This window comes from Somniosus microcephalus, unplaced genomic scaffold, assembly GCF_052327205.1.
Source record: "Somniosus microcephalus isolate GS21.2 unplaced genomic scaffold, FLI_Smic_1.0 scaffold1, whole genome shotgun sequence".
Lineage (NCBI taxonomy): Eukaryota > Metazoa > Chordata > Chondrichthyes > Squaliformes > Somniosidae > Somniosus > Somniosus microcephalus.
The window spans coordinates 2,019,586-2,039,773 of NW_028225188.1; the positions used below are offsets into that span (position 1 = coordinate 2,019,586).

At 46.5% G+C, this 20,188-nt stretch overlaps 1 protein-coding gene across 1 annotated transcript in view; it reads left to right on the plus strand.

Moving 5' to 3' along the window:
- The window catches only part of LOC147084140 (uncharacterized), an 87,048-nt gene that overhangs the window by 41,837 nt on the left and 25,023 nt on the right, over nt 1-20,188 (plus strand). The gene's annotated exons all lie outside the window — the stretch shown is intronic.

Here is a 20,188-nt window from a genome sequence, read left to right on the forward strand (position 1 = left end):
AGCCAAATCTAGTGGGAGGATAGAGGATTGGGAAAACTTTAAAAGACAGCAAAAAATAACAAAAAGATTGATTAAGAAAGGGAAGATAGATTATGAAAGTAAATTAGCAAAAAATATAAAAACAGATACAGTAGTAAGAGTTTTTATAGTTATATAAAAAGAAAAAGGGTGGCTAAAGTAAATGTTGGTCCCTTAGAGGATGAGACCGGGAAATTACTGGTGGGAAATATGGAGATGGCAAAAATATTGAATGAATATTTTATATCAGTCTTTACAGTAGAAGACACTAAGAATATCCCAACACTGGACAAACAGGGGGCTAAAGGGGGGGGGGGGAGAAGCTAAACACGATCAAAATCACTAAGGAAGTGGTACTCGGTAAAATAATGGGACCAGCGGGAGCAGCGAGGAGGAGCTCGGGAGAAAACCCGGCGACCAGCGAGGCCCGAGACCAGTCGGGAGCAGTGAGTCGGAGCCCGGTATAAAAACCGGAGAGAGGCGAGGCCCGAGACCAGTCGGGACCAGCGGGAGCAGCGAGGAGGAGCTCGGGAGAAAACCCGGCGACCAGCGAGGCCCGAGACCAGTCGGGAGCAGTGAGTCGGAGCCCGGTATAAAAACCGGAGAGAGGCGAGGCCCGAGACCAGTCGGGACCAGCGGGAGCAGCGAAGAGGAGCTCGGGAGAAAACCCGGCGACCAGTGAGGCCCGAGACCAGTTGGGAGCAGTGAGTCGGAGCCCGGTATAAAAACCGGAAGGAGGCGAGGCATACCAACTCAGCAGCGGGGAGAGAGGTAAAAAGTAATCAGTGTGTGACGTCACCAGGGAGCAGGTAGGTGATTGGTTGGTGAGTATTTCTCTTTTTTCAATACAAGCTTGAATTCTGTGGTGTTAAATTTCTGTGGTGTAGTGGGGATAGTTGGTAAATAAAGCGCCCTAGAGCATACCTGTAACTGGGGTATTGAATAAATTTTTAAAGAAATTAAAGGGGTAAGTCATGGCAGGAGAGTTCAGACCCGTGCTCTGCTCCTCCTGCTCTATGTGGGAAGTCAGGGATGCTGCCAGTGTCCCTGATGACCATGTGTGCGGGAAATGCATCCAGCTGCAGCTACTTGTAGACCGCATTGCGGCGCTCGAGCTGCGGGTGGATGAATTTTGGAGCATGCGCGATGCTGAAAGGCTCGTGGATAACACGTTTAGCGAGTTGTGCACGCCTCAGGGTAGGGCAGCACAGGGGGTGACCATCAGGCGGAGCAACAAAGGCAGGCAGGTAGTGCAGGGAACCCCTGCGGACATCCCCCTTTCAAACAAGTATACCGCTTTGGACACTGTTGAGGGGGATGACTCACCAGGGGAAGGCAGCAGCGGCCAACTTCCTGGCACTGGGGGTGCTCCTGCTGCCCAGGAAGGGGGGAAAAAGAGTGGGAGAGCAATAGTGGTAGGGGATTCTATAGTAAGGGGAACGGATAGGCGTTTCTGTGGCCGTAGACGTGAATCCAGGATGGTTTGTTGCCTCCCTGGTGCCAGGGTCAAGGATGTCACTGAGCGGCTGCAGGGCATTCTGGAGGGGGAGGGAGAACAGCCAGTGGTCGTGGTCCACATTGGTACCAACAACATAGGTAAAAAGAGGGATGAGGTCCTGCAGCAAGAATTTAGGGAGCTAGGTGAAGGATTAAGGAGCAGGACCTCAAAGGTTGTAATCTCTGGATTACTCCCGGTGCCACGTGCTAGTAAGTATAGGAATAGGAAGATAGAACAGATGAATGCGTGGCTAAAGGGATGGTGCAAGGGGGAGGGCTTTAGTTTCCTGGATCACTGGGTCTGCTTCTGGGAAAGGTGGGACTTGTACAAGTCGGACGGTTTACACCTGAACCAGGGGGGAACCAATATCCTTGCGGGGAGGTTTGCTAGCACTGCTGGGGAGGGTTTAAACTAACTTGGCAGGGGGTTGGGGTACAGAGTGGAGCTATAGTAGGGGGTGATTTACGGCCAAATACAGAGGGAAAAACAAGTCAGCTGGGAAGGCAGAGCAAATATGTGAAGGCAAAAGAGAATATGGCAGGGCTGGAAGGCATTTATTTTAATGCAAGGAGTCTTGCAAATAAGGTGGATGAACTGAAGTTGTTGTTGAACACATGGGAGTACGATATTGTTGCTATCACGGAGACATGGTTGAGGGAGGGTCAGGACTGGCTGCTCAATATTCCGGGGTATAGAATCTTCAGGCGAGACAGAGGGGGGTGTAAAAGGGGAGGGGGTGTTGCAATATTAATTAAGGAGTCAATTACTGCTGTAAGGAGGGATGATATATTAGCGGGTTCCTCTAATGAGGCCATATGGGTAGAACTTAAAAACAAAAAGGGGGCAAGCACTTTGCTGGGAGTGTACTATAGGCCCCCAAACAGTCAGGGGGAGATAGAGGAACAGATATGTAGGCAAATCTCAGAGAAGTGCGAAAATAATAGGGTAATAATAGTGGGGGATTTCAACTTCCCCAATATAAATTGGGACAGTCAGAGTGTGAAAGGCTTAGAGGGTGCAGAATTCTTAAAGTGCATCCAGGAGAGCTTTTTGAGCCAACATGTAGAAAGTCCTACAAGAGAGGGGGCGGTACTGGACCTAATTCTGGGGAATGTAGCCGGGCAAGTGGTGGAAGTGTCAGTAGGAGAGCATTTTGGCGACAGTGACCATAATTCGGTGAGATTTAAGGTGGTCATGGAAAAAGACAAAGACGGCCCGGAAATAAGGGTTCTAAATTGGGGGAAGGCCGATTTTAATATGATAAGGCAGGATCTGGCCAAAGTGGACTGGGAGCAGCTGCTTATAGGAAAATCCACATCAAAACAGTGGGAGACTTTCAGAAGGGAAATAGAGAGAGTACAACGCCAACATGTTCCTGTAAAGGTCAAGGGTGGGACCAACAAGCAAAGGGAACCTTGCATGACAAGGGATATACAAAAATGCATTAGAAATAAGAGGGGGGCTTTTGGCAGTTACAAAAGACTAAAGACAGAAGAAGCCCTAGAGGAGTATAAAAAGTGCAGGGGCATACTTAAAAAAGAAATTAGGAGGGCGAGGAGGGGCCATGAAATAACACTGGCGAGCAAAATAAAGGAAAATCCTAAGATGTTTTATAAGTATATTAAGGGCAAGAGGATAACCAGGGAAAGGGTAGGGCCCATTAGGGACCAAAGTGGCAATCTGTGTGTAGAGCCAGAGGATGTAGGCGGGGTTTTAAATGAATTTTTTGCATCTGTGTTCACTATGGAGAAAGACGATGCAGACATAGAAATCGGGCAAGGGGACTGTGACATACTTGAACATATTAGCATCGAGAGGGAGGAGGTGCTAGCGGTTTTAGCGGGCCAAAAAGTGGATAAATCCCCAGGCCCGGACGAGATGTATCCCAGGCTGCTGTGGGAGGCAAGGGAGGAGATTGCAGGGGCTCTGACACTAATTTTCAGAACCTCTCTGGCCACAGGGGATGTACCAGAGGACTGGAGAACAGCTAACGTAGTACCATTATTCAAGAAGGGTAGCAGGGATAAACCAGGGAATTACAGGCCAGTGAGTCTAACATCTGTGGTGGGGAAATTATTGGAAAAAATTCTGAGGGACAAAATTAATCTCCACTTGGAGAGGCAAGGATTAATCGGGGATAGTCAGCATGGCTTTGTCAAGGGTAAATCATGTCTAACAAATCTGATCGAATTTTTCGAGGGGGTGACTAGTGGGGTGGATGAGGGAAATGCTGTGGATGTGGTGTACATGGACTTCAGTAAAGCTTTTGACAAAGTCCCGCATAGGAGACTGGTCAAGAAGGTAAGAGCCCATGGGATCCAGGGTGCCTTGGCGCGTTGGATCCTAAACTGGCTGAGTGGCAGGAGGCAGAGGGTGATGGTCGAAGGTTGCTTTTGTGACTGGAAGCCTGTGTCCAGTGGGGTACCTCAGGGATCGGTGCTGGGTCCCTTATTGTTTGTGATCTACATAAATGATTTGGATGAAAATGTAAAAGGTATGATCAGTAAGTTCGCAGATGACACGAAAATTGGTAGGGTGGTAAATTGCGAGGAGGAAAGCCTCCGGCGACAGGACGATATAAACGGGTTGGTCAGATGGGCGGAAAAGTGGCAAATGGAATTTAACCCTGAAAAGTGCGAGGTGATGCATTTTGGACGGACAAATAAGGCAAGGGAATACACAATGAGTGGTAGGACCCTAGGAAGTACAGAGGGTCAGAGGGACCTTGGTGTACATGTACATAGATCCCTGAAGGCAGCGGAGCAGGTAGATAAGGTGGTTAAAAAGGCATATGGGATACTTGCCTTCATTAGCCGAGGCATAGAATATAAGAGCAGGGAGGTTATGATGGAGCTGTACAAAACGCTGGTGAGGCCACAGCTGGAGTACTGTGTGCAGTTCTGGTCACCTCACTATAGGAAGAATGTGATTGCTTTGGAGAGGGTGCAGAGAAGATTCACCAGGATGTTACCTGGGATGGAGCGCCTCAGCTATGAAGAGAGGCTGGACAGGCTGGAGTTGTTTTCCTTGGAGCAGAGAAGGCTGAGGGGGGACCTGATTGAGGTGTACAAAATAATGAGGGGCATAGATAGGGTAGATAAAGAGGAACTTTTCCCCTTAGTGGGGGGGTCAATAACAAGGGGGCATAGATTCAGGGTAAGGGGCAGGAGATTTAGAGGGGATTTGAGGAGGAACTTTTTCACCCAGAGGGTGGTTGGAATGTGGAACTCAATGCCTGAAAGGGTGGTGGAGGCAGGAACCCTCACAACATTCAAGAAGCATTTGGATGAGCACTTGAAATGCCATTGCATACAAGGCTATGGACCAAATGCTGGAAAATGGGATTAGACTGGACAGGGATGGATGGGCGGCGCAGACACGATGGGCCGAAGGGCCTCTTTCTGTGCTGTAAAACTCTATGACTCTAGGCGGATAAATCACCTGGACCTGATGGCTTACATCCTAGGGTTTTGAGGGAAGTGGCGGTAGGGATTGTGGATGCATTGGTAATAATTTTCCAAAACTCCCTGGACTCGGCAAAGGTCCCGGCAGACTGGAAAACTGCTAATGTAACACCCTTATTTAAAAAGGGCAGTAGACAGAAGGCTGGAAACTATAGACCGGTTAGCCTAACATCTGTGGTAGGTAAAATTTTGGAGTCCATTATTAAGGAGACAGTAACAGGACATGTGGATAATCATAATTTAATAGGGCAAAGTCAGCATGGTTTTATGAAGGGGAAGTCATGTTTGACAAATTTGCTGGAGTTCTTTGAGGAAGTAACGTATAGGGTGGATAAAGGGGAACCAGTGGACGTAGTGTATTTAGACTTCCAAAAGACATTTGACAAGGTGCCACACAAAAGATTATTGCTTAAGATAAAAAATCACAGGATTGGGGGTAATATTCTGGCATGGATAGAGGATTGGCTATCTAACAGAAGGCAGAGAGTTGGGATAAATGGTTCATTCTCAGACTGGCAATCAGTAACTAGTGGTGTTCCGCAGGGGTCAGTGCTGGGTCCCCAACTCTTTACAATCTATATTAACGATTTGGAGGAGGGGACCGAGTGTAACATATCAAAGTTTGCAGATGATACTAAGATGGGAGGGAAAGTAGTGAGTGAGGAGGACATAACAAACCTGCAAGGAGACATAGACAGGCTAAGTAAGTGGGCAGAGATTTGGCAGATGGAATACAATACTGGAAAGTGTGAGGTTATGCACTTTGGCAGGAAAAATCGTAGAGCAAGTTATTATCTTAATGGCAAGAAACTGGAAAGTACTGTAGTACAAAGGGATCTGAGGGTCCTGGTGCACGAAACTCAAAAGGTTAGTATGCAGGTGCAGCAAGTGATTAAGAAGGCCAATGGAATGTTGGCTTTCATTGCTAGGGGGATAGAATATAAAAATAGGGAGGTATTGCTTCAGTTGTACAAGGTATTGGTGAGACTGTGTACAGTTTTGGTGTCCATACTTAAGAAAGGACATACTTGCTCTCGCGTCAGTACAAAGAAGGTTCACTTGGTTAATCCCGGGGATGAGGGGATGGACATATGAGGAGAGGTTAAGTAGATTGGGACTCTACTCATTGGAGTTCGGAAGAATGAGAGGCGATCTTATTGAAACATATAAGATTGTGAAGGGGTTGGATCGGGTGGATGCGGGGGAAGATGTTCCCGATGATGGGTGAAACTAGAACCAGGGGGCATAGTCTTAGAATAAGGGGCTGCTCTTTCAAAACTGAGATGAGGAGGAACTACTTCACTCAGAGGGTGGTAGGTCCATGGAATATGTTGCCCCAAAAAGCTGTAGAAGCTACATCATTACATAAATTTAAAACAGAAATAGACAGTTTCCTAGAAGTAAACGGAATTAAGGGTTACGGGGAGCGGGCAGGAATTTGGACACGAGTCTAGGTTCGGATCGGTCATGGCCCTGTGGGTAGCGGAGCGGGCCCAGGGGCCGTGTAGCCTGATCCTGCTCCTATTTCGTGTGCCTAATTCTGTTAGATTCAGGAGATGGTTCTGCGATAGTGGATTGGCGTTTAGGATCAGATCAGCCATGATCGCATTGAAGGGCGGAGCAGGCTCGAAGGGCCGAATGGCCTACTCCTGCTCCTATCTTCAAGGTTTCTATGTTTAAAACAAGTATCTTCTGTAAAATAAAATTAGTTTGAGCTGTAAAATGGGAAAGGAACATTAAAAATAAACTTTCCCAGGATCACAGATTCTGACCAGGCCGCTTTACAAAATGGCGGCGGGCCGATCCCAGGTCCCGCCTCCTCCTTCGCCGGAATTGGTTGGAGGACCAAAGCCCCTCGGTCGGCCGTCCAGGCTCCGCCTCCCCTCGCTCATTGGTGGAGAGCTCAGTGTCAGTCAGTGCACGCCGGCGACGTCGTGACGTTGCAGGGTGGGCGGTTGGAGCACGCGGGAAATTAAATTCATTTAAATTAAATCTCCCGTCAGTTTCCTCTGTCCCAATCAGCCGGCGCAAGTCCCGCCCCTCGGGCTCCCCGATTGGTTGGAGGACCCGCCGCCGGCTCGCTCCTCCAGCCCCGCCCCGCTCGCTGCCTATTGGTCGGAAGCTCCCGTCAATCAGGCCCTGGGCCCGGGTCCTATGTTTCCTATGCACTTTCAGTGATGACTTTTATAAACTGGTTTTACAGGAAATTAGAAGAGGAGGGGAGAGATTTGAAGACACTCGGTCCCTTTGTGACGCTAAAGTTGCAGCTGACCCCGCGCATGCGCCCCATGACCCCGCCCTCTCCTGCTCCACAGGCGCTCGGCCCGCACCGCGCATGCTCAGCACACACCCTGGGCTCCTGTCAATCATCCTCCCCCACTGAACAGGCCCCGCCCCTCTCTCTACTCCGCATGCGCCGCCAGGCCCCGCTCCCGAGGATGAGCCGCTACCGCGCCTGCGCAGGGCCTCGGATTCTGGGTCGGCCCGGGCAACCGCGAGAGTCCGGATCACCGGCGGAAAGTGAGTTTTATGAAAGTTTTTTTTTATATAACGGAGAGAAGCGCGGGCGGGGAGATAAATAAAAAGAAAATACAAACCGCACCCTTCCAGCGCGGAGCGGATTGAGCGGCCGCAGCCCCTTGTCTTCTGCAGGGAGCCGGATGACGTCACAATCGGGCCCCAGCCTCAGCGCCAGGGAGGAAGGTCCCGCCCCCTTGCCGCGCCGCCATTGGTTGGAGAACCAGGCCGCCCAGTTCAGTCCACCCAGCTCAGCCCCCTTCCTATTGGTCAGCACTCCCGTCAGTCAGAATCACATTGTTCCGGCTCACTCCGCCACCCCGCGCGGTTCAATCCGTTCCGTTCGGTGTCCGCGGAGGTCCCGCCCGCCCGACTCTCAGGTTTGGTTTTTCTGGTATTTTACTTTATAATCTCGCTCATCGCTCCCCCCTTCACCTCGATTTAAATCAATTCCCCAAACACTTTACTTTACCCCGGCCGCTGAATTCGCCTCTTTCCCGGGCTCGGCCTTCTGCCTTCTCCCCGGAGGCCTCGCGCAGGCGCACTGGCAGCCTCGTTTTGTGGTGGGGCCGAATGCGCGGCCCCGCCTCTCCACATTTAAAGGGACACCCACCCCGTCCACATTTAAAGGGAAACCCACCCCCTCCACATTTAAAGGGAAACCCACCCCCTCCACATTTAAAGGGACACCCACACCCTGCACATTTAAAGGGACACCCACCCCCTCCACATTTAAAGGGACACACACCCCCTCCACATTTAAAGGGACACCCACCTCCTCCACATTTAAAGGGACTCCCTCCCCCCCCTCTCATGTCCTCTACTCTGGAAGAGGAATTCCTTGAGTGTTTACGGGATGGTTTCCTGGACCAATATGTCGAGGAACCAACCAGAGATCAGGCCATCTTAGACTGGGTATTATGTAACGAGAAAGGATTAATTAGCAATCTTGTTGTGCGAGGCCCCTTGGGTCAGAGTGATAATAATATGATTGAATTCTTCATTAAGATGGAGAATGAAGTTGTTGACTCAGAGACTAGGGTCCTAAATTTAAATAAAGGAAACTACGATGGTCTGAGGAGCGAGTTGTGTAGGATTGATTGGGGAATGTCACTCAAAGGGTTGACGGTGGATAGGCAGTGGCAAACATTCAAAGACTGAATGGATGAACTACAGAATTTGTTCATCCCAGTTTGGCATAAAAATAAAACAAAAAAGGTGACTCAACCGTGGCTAACAAGGGAAATTAGGGATAGCATAAGATCCAAGGAGAGGACATATAAATTGGCCAGAAAAAGCAGTAAACCTGAGGATTGGGAGCAGTTTAGGATTCAACAAAGGAGGACAAAGGGATTAATTAAGAAGGGGAAAATAGAATATGAGAGTAAGCTTGCAGGGAACATAAAAACTGACTGTAAAAGGTTTTATAGATATGTGAAGAGAAAAAGAACAGAAGAAGTAGGAGCAGGAGTAGGCCATACGGCCCCTCGGGCCTGCTCCGCCATTCAATAGGATCGTGGCTGATCCGAACCTAGACTCACGTCCACTTCCCTGCCCGCTCCCCTTAACCCCTAATTCCCTTATCAGTGAGGAAACTGTCTATCTCCATTTTAAATTTATTTAATGTCGCAGCTTCCACAGCTCTCTGAGGTAGTAAATTCCATTGATTTACCACCCTCTGAGTGAAGAAGTTTCTCCTCATCTCAGTTTTGAAACGGCAGCCCCTTATTCTAAGATTAAGCCCCCTAGTTCTAGTCTCACCCATCAGTGGAAACATCCTCACCGCATCCACCCGATCAAGCCCCCTCACAATCTTATATGTTTCGATAAGATCGCCTCTCATTCTTCTGAATTCCAATGAGTAGAGGCCCAACCTACTCAACCTTTCCTCATAAGTCAACCCCCTCATCTCTGGAATCAACCGAGTGAACCTTCTCTGAACTGCCTCGAGAGCAAGTATATCTTTTCTTAAATATGGAAACCAAAACTGTTTGCAATATTCCAGGTGTAGCCTCACCAGTACCCTGTATAGCTGAAGCAAGACTTCCCTGCTTTTATACTCCATCCCCCTTACAATAAAAGCCAAGATTCCATTGGCCTTCCTGATCATCTGCTGTACCTGCATACTAACCTTCTGTGTTTCATGCACCAGGACCCCCAGATCCATGTGTACTGTAGCACTTTGCAGTTTCTCTCCATTTAGATAATAACTTGCTCTTTGATTTTTTCTGCCAAAGTGCATAACCTCACACTTTCCAACATTATATTCCATCTGCCAAATTTCTGCCCACTCACGTAGCCTGTCTATGTCCTTTTGCAGGTTTTTTATGTCCTCACTCACTGCCTTCCCTCCCATCTTTGTATCATCGGCAAACTTGGATATGTTGCACTCGGTCCCCTCCTCCAAATCGTTAATATAGATTGTAAAGAGTTGGGGTCCCAGCACTGACCTCTGCGGAACACCACTAGTTACTGATTGCCAACCCGAGAATGAACCATTTATCCCAACTCTCTGATTTCTGTTAGATAGCCAATCTTCCACGCATGCCAGTATATTACCCCCAATCCCGTGATATTTTATCTTGTGCAGTAATCTTTTGTGTGGCACCTTGTCAAATGCCTTTTGGAAGTCCAAATACACCACATTCACTGGTTCCCCTCTATTCACCCTGTTTGTTACATCCTCAAAGAATTCGAGCAAATTTGTCAAACATGACTTCCCCTTTATAAAACCATGCTGACTCTGTCAGATTAAATTATGCTTATCCAAATGTCCTGTTACTGCTTCCTTAATAATGGACGCCAACATTTTACCAACCACAGATGTTAGGCTAACTGGTCAATAGTTTCCAGCCTTTTGTCTACCTCCCTTTTTAAATAAGGGCATTACATTAGCAGTTTTCTGATCTGCTGGGACCTTGCCTGAATCCAGGGAGTTTTGGAAAATTACCACCAATGCATCCGCAATCCCCATCGCTACCTCTCGCCAGACCCTAGGATGTCAGCCATCAGGTCCAGGGGATTTATCCGCCTTAAGTCCCATTATCTTACCGAGTACCATCTCCTTAGTGATTTTAATTGTGTTTAGCTCCTCCCCCCCCTATAGCCCCCTGTTTGTCCAGTGTTGGGATATTTTCAGTGTCCTCTACTGTAAAGACAGATACAAAATATTTGTTCAGCGTTTTTGCCATCTCCATGTTCCCCACTTCTAATTTCCCGGTCTCGTCCTCTAAGGGACCAATGTTCACTTTAGCCACCCTTTTTCTTTTTATATAACTTTAGAAACTCTTGCTATCTGTTTTTATATTTTTTGCTAGTTTACTTTCATAATCTATCTTCCCTTTCTTAATTAATCTTTTAGTTATTCTTTGCTGGCTTTTAAATGCTTCCCAATCTTCTATCCTCCCACTAGATTTGGCTACTTTATATGCCCTTGTTTTCAGTCGGATACTATCCTTTATTACTTTACTTAGCCACGGATGGCTGTCTTTTTTTTTACGCCCCTTTTTCCTCAGTGGAATATATTTTTCTTGAAAGTTGTGAAATATCTCCTTGAATGTACACCACTGCTCATGTACCGCCTTACACCTTAATCTATTTTCCCAGTCCACTTTAGTCAACTCTGCTCTCATACCTTCATAGTCTCCTTTATTTAAGCTTGGTACGCTGGTTTGAGATCCAGCTCTCTCACCCTCCAACTGAATTTGGAATTCAACCATGTTATGGTCACTCATTCCAAGGGGATCCTTTACTAGGACATTTTTTATTAATCCTGTCTCATTACACAGGACCAGATCTAAGATTGCCTGCCCCCTGGTTGGTTCAGTAACATACTGCTCAAGGAACCCGTCCCTAATGCACTCTATGAACTCTTCCTCAAGGCTGCCCTGCCCAATTTGATTTGTCCAGTCAATATGAAAGTTAAAATCTCCCATGATTATAGCTGTTCCCTTATTACAAGCCCCAACTATTTCCTGATTTATACTCTGACCAATAGAGTTGCAACTGTTAGGAGGCCTATAGACTACGCCCACTAGTGACTTTTTCCCCTTATTATTCCTTATTTCCACCCAAACCATTTCACTATCCTGATCCTTTGACCGAATATCATTTCTCACTATTGCAGTGATTCCATCCTTTATTAACACAGCCACCCCACCTCCTTTTCCTTCCTGTCTGTCCTTCCTAATAGTCAAATACCACTGGATGTTTAGTTCCCAGACATGGTCACCCTGCAGCCATGTCTCCGTAATGGCCACCAGATCATACCCATGTGTAGTTATTTGTACCGTCAACTCGTCTATTTTGTTACGAATGCTGCGTGCATTCAGATAAAGAACTTTTAAATATGTTTTGTGACAATTTATTCCTGCTTTTACCCCCTTTACTACTTTACCTTTATCTTTATATATTCTGTCCCTTCCTGACACGCTCTGGTTTTTAATTCCCCCACTGCTATCTTGCTCTGTTGCCTTCTCCGCTGACATTTTTATTTTTCGCTCTCTTGAAACCTCCCCCCGACTAATTAGTTTAAAGCCCTCTCTACAGCCCTAGTTATTCGATTCGCCAGGATTCTAGTCCCAGCACTGGCCAAGTGAAGTCCGTCCCAACGGAACAGCTCTCTCCTGTCCCAGTACTGGTGCCAGTGTCCCAAGAAGCAAAACCCATTTCTCCCACACCAGTCTTTGAGCCACGCATTTTACTATCTGATTTTATTTACCCTAGCCTTATTTGCTCGTGAGGGCAGGTACAGCACGGGTTAGATACAGAGTAAAGCTCCCTCTACACTGTCCCATCAAACACTCCCAGGGCAGGTACAGCACGGGTTAGATACAGAGTTAAGCTTCCTGTACACTGTCCCATCAAACACTCCCAGGGCAGGTAGAGCACGGGTTAGATACAGAGTAATTCTCCCTCCACACTGTCCCATCAAACACTCCCAGGGCAGGTACAGCACGGGTTAGATACGGAGTAAAGCTCCCTCTACACTGTCCCATCAAACACTCCCAGGGCAGGTACAGCACAGGTTATATGCAGAGTAAAGCTCCCTCTACACTGTCCCATCAAACACTCCCAGGGCAGGTACAGCACGGGTTAGATACAGAGTAAAGCTCCCTCTACACTGTCCCATCAAACACTCCCAGGGCAGGTACAGCACGGGTTAGATACAGAGTAAAGCTCCCTCTACACTGTCCCATCAAACACTCCCAGGGCAGGTACAGCACGGGTTAGATATAGAGTAAAGCTCCCTCTACACTGACCCATCATAAGAACATAATAAGAACATAAGAAGTAGGAGCAGGAGTAGGCCATACGGCCCCTCGGGCCTGCTCCGCCATTCAATAGGATCATGGCTGATCTGAATCTAGACTCACATCCACTTCCCTGCCCTCTCCCCATAACCCCTAATTCCCTTATCTGCTAGGAAACTGTCTATCTCCATTTTAAATGTATTTAATGTTGCAGCTTCCACAGCTCTCTGAGGTAGCAAATTCCATAGATTTACTACCCTCTGAGTGAAGAAGTTTCTCCTCATCTCAGTTTTGAAAGGGCAGCCCCTTATTCTAAGATGCGAGTCATCAGAGAGTGCTGTGAGTTTGGGTAAGTGTGAGAGTTCTTTAATTGTTATTTCTCTTTAAATCATTCTTGATAAGATTACTTAAGCAGTTTAAGTAAAGGGGAAAAGTTAAATATTTGGGATTCTGTTGGTTTAAGAAGAGTAAAACAAGGTTACACTGCAGTAGGAGTAAATTGGAACAGCAGGCAGTGGAAACCAGTTTTCTAACCAATCAGCAGGGGTGACTCATTTGGCTGTAAACAAACAAACAGTATAAAAAGACCAGTCCTAGTGCGAGCAAGCACTGAGTGCGAGTCATCAGAGAGTGCTGTGAGTTTGGGTAAGTGTGAGTTTGGGTAAGTGGGGTGTTTGGTGCTCTTTTCAAACTTTAACTCTGGGTTGTAGTTAATAAGGCCTTTCTGGTGCAGAGTGACTGTTGGTAAACCATTTAACTGGTGTAATTAGAGGGATTGATTTAATTTAAATCCAATTAATTAAAGGGGATACTAGCATCTAAAATCGGGCAGAGGGTGTCCATAACTAATAATAAAAAATTTAATTAATTACATAGAATGGGGCAGGTGATGTGTTACTGTTGCGAGATGTGGGAGCCGGTGGACCCCATTGAGGCTCACGGTGATTACATCTGTGACAAGTGTCTGCTGCTACAGGAACTCCAGCTCCGTGTTGATGAGCTGCCGTCTGAGCTTCAGACACTGTGACACATCAGGGAGGGGGAGAAGTACCTGGACTCTGTGTATCAGGAGGTGGTCACACCTATGAAGTTAATTAATTCAGATGTAGCCCATGGTCAGGGACAGGACGGTGTGACTACGAGTGAGGCAGGTACGGGGATCTAGGAGGTAGAGCTGGAGGAGCCGCAGCCCTTGCTCTTGTCCAACAGGTTCGAGGTTCTTACTCCCTGTGGGGACAGGAGCAGGGACTGCAGGGAGGATGAGCAACCTGGCCACAGCACCGTGGAACGGGGGGTCATTCAAGAGGGGGGAGTAAATAGAAATGTTGTAGTGGTAGGGGATAGTATTATTAGGGGGATAGATAGAGTTCTCTGCAGCCGAGAGCGAGAGTCCCGAAGGCTGTGTTGCCTACCCGGTGCCAGGGTTAAGGACATCTCCTCTGGGCTGGAAAGAAACTTGCAGTGGGAGGGGGTGGATCCAGTTGTCGTGGTCCATGTTGGTACAAACGACGTAGATAGGACTAGGAAGCCGGTTCTGTTAAAGGAGTATGAGCAGCTAGGGGTCAAATTAAAAAACAGAACCTCAAGGGTAATAATGGATTATTACCTGAGCCACGAGTGAATTTGGCTAGGACAAATAAAATTAGAGAGTTAAATGCGTGGCTCAAAGACTGGTGTGGGAGAAATGGGTTTTGCTTCCTGGGACACTGGCACCAGTACTGGGGCAGGAGGGAGCTGTTCCGTTGGGACGGGCTTCACTTGGCCAGTGCTGGGACTAGAGTCCTGGCGGATCATATAACTAGGGCTGTAGAGAGGGCTTTAAACTAACTAGTGGTGGGGAGGTTCCTAGAGAGCAAATAATAAAAATGACAACAGAGAAGGTCATAGACTTAGGTAGCAGTGGGGAAATTAAAAACCAGAGCGTGTCAGGAAGGGGCAGAAGGTATGGAGAAAAAGGTAAAGTAATAAAAAGGGCAAAAAGCAGGAACTAAGTGTCACAAAACATATTTGAAAGTTCTCTATCTGAATGCACGTAGCATTCGTAGCAAAATAGATGAGTTAATGGCACAAATAACTACTACATATGGGTATGATCTTGTGGCCATTACAGAAACATGGCTGCAGGGTGACAATGCCTGGGAATTAAACATACCAGGTTATTTAACGATCAGTATTCTGCCCTCGCAACGCGATCCTATGCAGAGCGAGACAGATAGCGAACAACTTGATATCTTCCAATAAAATCACAAGGCTTGACTTTTCTTGTAACGCTTTACTGAAAGATTCTTATTATTGTAAAACTGAAATACAACACAGAAATGGAAGCACACATTAGTATACAAGCGCATAACTGATATGTATACACAAATTTAGGTACGCCTGAGCGACACAGTACATTTAGTAAACTGGGAGGCATTCTCTTTAAATTAGCCCTGTACATAGTGTATCAAAATACAGCTACTAGTTAATCAGCTAGACAGAGAAAAGTTACAACTAAACATTTTCTACAACATACAGTGTACACTAATCATCTATAGCATTCTAAAATACTTACAGACAAACAATTTCCAAGACTCAAGCATGGGGACAATACAACTGCCCGGAGCCTTTGCTGCTGTAGGAGCACCGTGGTGTAGGTCTGTGTCCCAGCGAGGACTCCACAAGGACTACGTAGCAGTCCTGTGGGGAGCGTGATGACCTCATCACGCTCGGTCGCGTTGTCCGCGCTTGGGGCGTCACGTGATGCGCGTGGTCGCGTTTCTGGCCGTTGAATCCGAAGTCGGGAGCGGGAGCTGGAGGCCAGGCTGAGCCGGTGCTTGCCGCGGGAGCGGAAGATCGCGTCGCTCCCGGCGGCTGGTAGATGCGGCCGAAGACGCTAGGCCGGGCTGTGCCGGCGGCCTTTCTGGAAGGCCGAGTCGGGCCGGCAGCCGCCTCACGCACGTCACGTCATACGTGCCGTGACGTCAGCACGCTACGTCGTACGTGACGTGACGTCAGCACGCTAAGGCGCGTCTTAAAGGGGCAATGGCCCTAAAAGGTAAGTTAAAGGGGCAACGGCCCTAACAGGTAAGTTATACATATATAAGTAGGTTATGTACATACAGTAAGGTTAAGTTAGAGGGAGAGACAGCACAATCAGGAAGGACAGGCAGGAAGGAAGGGGAGGTGGGGTGGCTATGTTAATAAAGGAATGAATCACTGTAATACAGAGAAATTATATTGGGTCAAAAGATCAGGATAATGAAACAGTTCGGGTGGAGGTAAGGAATAATAAGGGGAAAAAAACACTAGTGGGCGTAGACTATAGGTCTCCGAACAGTTGCAACTCTGTTGGACGGAGTATCAATCAGGAAATAGTTGAGGCTTGTAATAAGGGAACATCTATAATTATGGGGGATTTTAACTATCATATTAATTGGACAAATCAAATTGGGCAGGGCTGCCTTGAGGATGAGTTCATTGAGTGTATTAGGGATGGGTTTCTTGAGCAGTATGTAACTGAACCGACCAGGGGGCAAGCAACCTTAGATCTGGTCCTGTGTAACGAGACAGGATTAATTAAAAATGTCCCAGTAAAGGATCCCCTTGGAACAAGTGACCATAACATGGTTGAATTCCATATTCAATTAGAGGGTGAGAAGGTTGGATCTCAAACAAGCGTGCTAAGCTTGAATAAAGGAGACTATGAAGGTATGAGAGCGGAATTGAGTAGAGTGGATTGGGAAAATAGATTAAAGGGTAAGACGATACATGATCAGTGGTGTACATTTAAGGAGTTATTTTACAACTTCCAAAAAAAATATATTCCACTGAGAAGAAAAGGGTGTAAAAGAAAAGACAGCCATCCGTGGCTAAGTAAAGAAATTAAGGATAGTATTCGACTAAAAACAAGGGCATATAAGGTAGCCAAATCTAGTGGGAGGATAGAGGATTGGGAAAACTTTAAAAGACAGCAAAAAATAACAAGAAGATTGATTAAGAAAGGGAAGATAGATTATGAAAGTAAATTAGCAAAAAATATAAAAACAGACAGTAAGAGTTTTTATAGATATATAAAAAGAAAAAGGGTGGCTAAAGTAAATGTTGGTCCCTTAGAGGATGAGACCGGGAAATTAATGGTGGGAAATATGGAGATGGCAAAAACACTGAATGAATATTTTGTATCAGTCTTTACAGTAGAGGACACTAAGAATATCCCAACACTGGACAAACAGGGGGCTATGGGGGGGAGGAGCTAAACACGATCAAAATCACGAAGGAAGTGGTACTCGGTAAAATAATGGGACTCAAGGCAGATAAATCACCTGGACCTGATGGCTTACATCCTAGGGTCTTGAGGGAAGTGGCGGTAGGGATTGTGGATGCATTGGTAATAATTTTCCAAAACTTCCTGGACTCAGCAAAGGTCCCGGCAGACTGGAAAACTGCTAATGTAACACCCTTATTTAAAAAGGGCAGTAGACAGAAGGCTGGAAACTATAGACCGCTTAGCCTAACATCTGTGGTAGGTAAAATTTTGGAGTCTATTATTAAGGAGACAGTAACAGGACATTTGGATAATCATAATTTAATAGGACAAAGTCAGCATGGTTTTATGAAGGGGAAGTCATGTTTGACAAATTTGCTGGAGTTCTTTGAGGAAGTAACATATAGGGTGGATAAAGGGGAACCAGTGGACGTAGTGTATTTAGACTTCCAAAAGGCATTTGACAAGGTGCCACACAAAAGATTATTGCTTAAGATAAAAAATCATGGGATTGGGGGTAATATTCTGGCATGGATAGAGGATTGGCTATCTAACAGAAGGCAGAGAGTTGGGATTAATGGTTCATTCTCAGACTGGCAATCAGTAACTAGTGGTGTTCCGCAGGGGTCAGTGCTGGGTCCCCAACTCTTTACAATCTATATTAACGATTTGGAGGAGGGGACCGAGTGTAACATATCAAAGTTTGCAGATGATACAAAGATGGGAGGGAAAGTAGTGAGTGAGGAGGACATAAAAAACCTGCAAGGGGACATAGACAGGCTAAGTAAGTGGGTAGAGATTTGGCAGATGGAATACAATACTGGAAAGTGTGAGGTTATGCACTTTGGCAGGAAAAATCGTAGAGCAAGTTATTATCTTAATGGCAAGAAACTGGAAAGTACTGAAGTACAAAGGGATCTGGGGGTCCTGGTGCACGAAACTCAAAAGGTTAGTATGCAGGTGCAGCAAGTGATTAAGAAGGCCAATGGAATGTTGGCTTTCATTGCTAGGGGGATAGAATATAAAAATAGGGAGGTATTACTTCAGTTGTACAAGGTATTGGTGAGACTGCACCTGGAATACTGCATACAGTTTTGGTGTCCATACGTAAGAAAAGACATACTTGCTCTCGAGTCAGTACAAAGAAGGTTCACTTGGTTAATCCCGGGGATGAGGGGATAGACATATGAGGAGAGGTTGAGTAGATTGGGACTCTACTCATTGGAGTTCAGAAGAATCAGAGGCGATCTTATTGAAACATATAAGATAGTGAAGGGGTTGGATCGCGTGGATGCGGGGAGGATGTTCCCGATGATGGGTGAAACTAGAACTAGGGGGCATAGTCTTAGAATAAGGGGCTGCTCTTTCAAAACTGAGATGAGGAGGAACTACTTCACTCAGAGGGTGGTAGGTCCATGGAATATGCTGCCCCAAAAAGCTGTAGAAGCTACATCATTACATAAATTTAAAACAGAAATAGACAGTTTCCTAGAAGTAAAGGGAATTAAGGGTTACGGGGAGCGGGCAGGAATTTGGACATGAATCTAGGTTCGGATCGGACATGGCCCTGTGGGTAGCGGAGCGGGCCCAGGGGCCGTGTAGCCTGATCCTGCTCCTATTTCGTGTGTCTAATTCTGTTAGATTCAGGAGATGGTTCTGTGATAGTAGATTGGCGGTTAGGATCAGATCAGCCATGATCTTATTGAATGGCGGAGCAGGCTCGAGGGGCCGATTGGCCTACCCTGCTCCTATTTCTTCTGTTCTTATGTTCTTATTATGCCCCCTAGTTCTAGTCTCACCCATCAGTGGAAACATCCTCACCGCATCCACCCGATCAAGCCCCCTCACCATCTTATATGTTTCGATAAGATCGCCTCTCATTCTTCTGAACTGCAATGAGTAGAGTCCCAACCTACTCAACCTTTCCTCATATGTCAACCCCCTCATCTCTGGAATCAACCGAGTGAACCTTCTCTGAACCGCCTCGAGAGCAAGTATATCTTTTCTTAAATATGGAAACCAAAACTGTACGCAGTATTCCAAGTGTGGCCTCACCAATACCCTGTATAACTGCAGCAAGACCTCCCTGTTTTTATACTCCATCCCCCTTGCAATAAAAGCCAAGATTCCATTGGCCTTCCTGATCACCTGCTGCACCTGCATACTAACTTTTTGTGTTTCATGCACCAGGACCCCCAGATCCCTTTGCACTGTAGCACTTTGCAGTTTCTCTCCATTTAGATAATAACTTGCTCTTTGATTTTTTCTGCCAAAGTGCATAACCTCACACTTTCCAACATTATATTGCATCTGCCAAATCTCTGCCCACTCACTTAGCCTGTCTATGTCCTTTTGCAGGTTTTTTATGTCCTCCTCACTCACTGCTTTCCCTCCCATCTTTGTATCGTCGGCAAATCCTTCCTCCAAATCGTTAATATAGATTGTAAAGAGTTGGGGTCCCAGCACTGACCCCTGCGGAACACCACTAGTTACTGATTGCCAGCCCGAGAACGAACCATTTATCCCAACTCTTTGTTTTCTGTTAGATAGCCAATCTTCCACCCATGCCAGTATATTACCCCCAATCCCGTGATTTTTTATCTTGATCAGTAATCTTTTGTGTGGAACCTTGTCACATGCCTTTTGGAAGTCCAAATACACGACATCCACTGGTTCCACTTTATCCACCCTGTATGTTACATGCTCAAAGAATTCGAGGAAATTTGTCAAACATGACTTCCCCTTCAGAAAACCATGCTGACTCTGTCCTATTAAATTATGTTTATCCAAATGCTCTGTTACTGTTTCCTTAATAATTGACCCCAACATTTTGCCAACCACAGATGTTAGGCTAACTGGTCTATAGTTTCCAGCTTTTTGTCTACTTCCCTTCTTAAATAAGGGTGTTACATTAGCAGATTTCCAATCTGTCGGGACCTTTCCTGAGTCCAGGGAGCTCTGGAAAATGATCACCAATGCATCCACAATCCCTACCGCCACTTCTCTCAAGACCTTAGGATGTAGGCCATCAGGTCCAGGGGATTTATCCATCTTAAGTCCCATTATTTTACTGAGTACCATCTCCTTAGTGATTTTAATCGTGTTTAGCTCCTCCCCCCCCATTGCCCCCTGTTTGTCCAGTGTTGGGATATTTTTAGTGTCCTCTACTGTAAAGACTGATACAAAATATTCG